The sequence below is a fragment of the Microcaecilia unicolor genome, chromosome 2 (genome assembly GCF_901765095.1).
Source record: "Microcaecilia unicolor chromosome 2, aMicUni1.1, whole genome shotgun sequence".
Classification (NCBI taxonomy): Eukaryota; Metazoa; Chordata; class Amphibia; order Gymnophiona; family Siphonopidae; genus Microcaecilia; species Microcaecilia unicolor.
The window spans coordinates 256,407,034-256,411,645 of NC_044032.1; the positions used below are offsets into that span (position 1 = coordinate 256,407,034).

Below are 4,612 nucleotides of genomic sequence, written 5' to 3' on the forward strand. Positions count from 1 at the left end.
ATTTGTAGGCTCAGTGTGGCTTTCATAGTACTGGGAGGCGTTTGCAGGCTCCGGTAAGAACAAATACAAAGTGATATTGTGGTAGAATAAAGTTCATGTGATACAGTCACATTTAGGAAAATGTGCAGCGAAGGAGTTGAATGATGTCCATTACATACTTTAATTTTGATGTGTCGCTATTAAACCACTTTCCTCAAAACATGTTCAAAACAGAATAATCCATTTGTGTATCTAAAAGGTAAAGTACAAAACAGATGAAGATGTGATTCCATGTGCCCCAATTAAAGGAGAGTTGAATTCCACTTCCACTTAATTTCAATATATTCCATCATCTTTATAATACCAGGCTTCCCAAAGCAGATTACAACCACAGTTGAGATGAACCCATCAGGAAACAGGATATCCTCACTGAAATTTGGCCATTTGTATTGTATACAGTGTATGTATGTATGTATTTATTTTTCAGTGTAGAAAACTGAGCACAAAATACAGAGTTTAAAATTGCTGTTTCTACCAGCTATAATAATTTTTAAGCTGTTTTAGTGATATTTAATTGTTATTTCATGATATTCATATCTACATATTGGAAGCTTTCAAATAAATTAAAAAGCTGTCCAATAAGTTAAAAAAAAATCTTTTGTCCTCCACATTTTCAGGCCAGGGGCGTATCTGGACTCCGGCGGTAGGGGGGGCCAGAGCCAGAGGGAGGGGGCACATTTTAGCCCGCCGCCCCCCTCCCCGCCATTGCCGGACACCCCCCTCCCTTCCCGCTGCCAACCCTCCCTCCCCGCCGTCGCTTACTTTGGCTGGCGGGGGACCCCAACCCCCGCCAGCCGAGATCCGCTTCCTCCTCCACCTTTAAAAATATTTCTTCAGCTGGCGGGGGACTCCAACCCCCGCCAGCCGACCCGAGATCTTCTTTAACTTTCTTCTATCTTCGTCCTCCGCGTGGCCGACGTGTTGCTGCTGTTGTGCAAAGCTGAAATCCAGTTTCGGAGTCTGACTGACGTCGTAACGTGCTGTGACGTCAGACTCCGAAACTGGATTTCAGCTTTGCACAACAGCAGCAACACGTCGGCCACGCGGAGGACGAAGATAGAAGAAAGTTAAAGAAGATCTCGGGTCAACTGGTGGGGGTTGGAGTCCCCCGCCAGCTGAAGAAATATTTTTAAAGGTGGAGGAGGAAGCGGATCTCGGCTGGCGGGGGTTGGGGTTCCCCCGCCAGCAAAAGTAAGCGATGGAGGGGAGGGTTGACGGCGGTAGGGGGGCCAGGGCGAAATCTGCGGGGCCCAGGCCCCTGTGGCCCCACGCAGATACGCCCCTGTTTCAGGCACTGCCTATCCAATTGAAACTGCTTTAGACTTGCTACAGATGGACCAACAATAAAGAATGACAATGTAGATGCAGCAGCTCATAGGTTTCCTTGCTTTGTTTTGGGTGTACTAGAGATGACGGTTGCGTAGGGGGTCTAGATAGGCTCACTTCCACTCCTGTCAATTAAACGTCCTTGATATTTCCTGTTTTTTTCCTCAGTGGAATTTGATCAAAAATTCCACTATGATCAAGTAGGCATTAACTGTACAGATCAATTCAAGGAGCAGTGATGCCTGGAGGGAAAAGATTGAGAGAGACCCAGGAACTGGTATTTATTGGACTTTTTAAATCACTTTTATGAAGAAATTCGTCCAAGGCGGTTCTGTAATTCGCTCCTACCTTGTCATGAGACACAAAAGTGAAAGGCAGCTCTCTCATGGTGATACCTTAACAAGTGCTGCACTATTGGTCTGATTGGAAAGAATTTATTCCTTAGAAGCCAAGCACAAATGCATTTTGTTAATCCAGAAAACCTTATACATCAGTGAGCCAAGCAAGTTGTCACAGCAAGAAAACAAATCCCATCATACCAAGGAGGTTTAATGACAGGAGACAGGCATGACATGAAAAAGTTGAAGCTGGTTCCCCCAGCAGCCACCATCTTGGTTTGTCCAAAACAACTATCAGCTGCTGCATCCAGTTCTGCATTGCTATTTTATCTAAGTTATAGTTAGAAACATGCCAGCTTCTGCAGCATACAGACGTACACAGAGGAACCGTCAGTACAACGAGGCTTTGTTGAGCCACTGCATCTCTGCCCTCATCCAGCTCAACCTCACACAAACGGTGTCAAGCCCTGCATCTCTGCTGCCGGCGACTCACCCTTCCCTGGCGGCAGAGTGCTGGGCTGCCTGGCCCTGGCACAGAACCTGAACTGCTGTGGCAAGCAGGGTCAGACTAACCATTCAGGCAACCGAGCAGTGTTTGAGGGCCCAGAGGCTCTACCCAGATGTCTGCCGCCACTCACTGCAACCCCTCCTGGTCCTACCTTGAAGGGCCCTAGTGTCTAGTGGCCTCTGCGAAGGGGGGGGGGGGGGAGGGGGAAGAACAACACTCTTTCCTGCCCACTGCCTGGCACTGATGTGTTTTAAAAATGGCTGCCAAGACTCCCTGCGGCAGTCTCATGAGACTGTCGAAACCCACGAGCTACTGTGGGAAGTCTTGGCCGCCATTCTGAAAACATGGTGGTAGTGGGCAGGAAAGAGTGGGGTTCAAGCCACTAGACCACCAGGGCCCTTCAAGGTAGGCCCTGGAAGGGTCCACTGAGGCTCAGGGGCGGCAGCACAGTGGTGGGGGGGTGGGGGCCCAGCGCACTCTCAGTCCACCCCTGGCCAAGAACAATAAAGGCACAATTTTCCCACACCAAGAAAATACGAGCTCCAAAAAGGGGAAGCTTTAGCTAGCACCCCAACGTGATGCACCCCACCTGCGTCTTCAACAACAGTGATTGCTCCTTTCCTTATGGGGGACCAGTAAGAAGAATAACAATATCAATAAATAACTATCTTCCACAGCACTGAAATCCACAATACAACATTGCAAATAACAAAGCAAGAGCTGCAGCACGACAGAAACATTTTGAATATAACCCTCCCCCTTCACAGACCACCTCGAAAACTCTCCAACCCCCTCCCCCAATCCACTACCAACAGGGAGAATGCAAAAAAGAGGTTTAATAAAACTTCACAAGTTTGTTATTGTTTTGCACAACTCAATGTGGCGGGCAAGCTCCGCCCACTGGCTTCAGCCCATTTAAAGGGCTAGATAGGCTCATGCCATCTCCTGTCTTTCCTTGCGCCAAGGCACTGCTTTGATGCCTGCGGGAGCCACACGATCCTTGCAACAGTAAGGCTGAACTGGAGAGTTTTACATCCCCAGGTGGCTGTGACTTGGGGCTGCAGCACGAGAAGCTATCAAAGAAAAATATTTGTTTAATAAAAAGGTAGTATATATGTATTTCTAATAGTTATAGTATTTTGGCACGTTTTGCTCAAGCTGTAGTGCCTGTTGCGGATGGTGTCTGAGACAGTCTGTCCAAACCTAGGCACCTTCTACGAAGAGGCTGGATTTGCTGAAAGCAGGGTGGTGGGGGAAGTTAGGTCTTGTAAGCAGAACAGAAGCCGGTGCTACAGGGACACCATTCACAGCGTAAAAACAAAAAGAGAGAAACTTCGCTGTAGCAGAATGGAACCAACAGGGATCTCAACCCCTGCCAGCAGGACTGAAGGACTCCACCACTAGGGGACGCAACTCACAGAAGCAGAATGACATACCGCAAGAAATATGAAGCCACAGTGGAGGCAACACTAGATATATATATTTATTGGTGGGGGGAAATGAATGTGAAAAGGAGCAAGAGCACCAGGGGATGGGGTGGAGGAGAGGAGGGCAGAAAAAAAGAATGATAGTTACGAGGGAGCAGAGCATCAGGGAGAGAGAATGCAAGGAGCAGAGAGATGGAAGAGCATAGGAAAAGGGGGACAATACATATAAGAGGGGCAAACAGGCACGCTTCCCCCCTTCCCACAATACTCCCGAAAACGTAGACATCCCTGCAGGTATACGCCACCACTCATTACCACGTATAGACCCCATACAGGCACACCGTACTCAGACATACATGAGTCTGCAAATGATGGAAAGAGAAACTGTGTCACGAATCCTGAGAACGTCCACCTTTTTATTAGAGATGTACTGTTTTTTTTTGTCTCTTGAGAGAGAGAGGCAAGTGCTGTATGTTATTGACAAACACCCTTGCTGGGAGCATTTCAGCATAATTTTATGGTTTTAATTGTGCTTACAGTTTGGGATTCGCCATTAAATTATAGGCACTTAAATAACCAAGATGCAGATGTTGGAGGATGAATACCAACATTTCTTTATTAAAAATAAATGTAAAAATGACTGCGCTGTTCCCATACCGGGAGTCGAACCCGGGCCGCCTGGGTGAAAACCAGGAATCCTAACCGCTAGACCATATGGGAGAGCTGTTTTGTACACCTCACATGGAGCTAGTGCTTTTCGGTATATTATCAGAGTGCCACCTATAGGTTGAATGTTTTATAAGACTCATACTGCGAACTTTCTTCAGGGCTTTGTATTTACTGCTTAACATGCAGTACTATTAGAGAATATAAGGCACAGTGCAAACCCAGGAAAAAAAAAATAACTTTTCAGCTTATTTAGGACTGACTTCTGTATCGCATAATGCCTTCAGATAACATTGCTAAAATTAGGG

General features: G+C 46.9%; 1 non-coding gene across 1 annotated transcript; it reads right to left on the reverse strand.

The window, feature by feature from the left end:
- Positions 1-4,286: 4,286 nt before the first annotated feature.
- On the reverse strand, positions 4,287-4,358 carry TRNAE-UUC. The gene has a single exon. It is a non-coding gene; the product is annotated as a tRNA-Glu (tRNA).
- Positions 4,359-4,612: the final 254 nt, after the last annotated feature.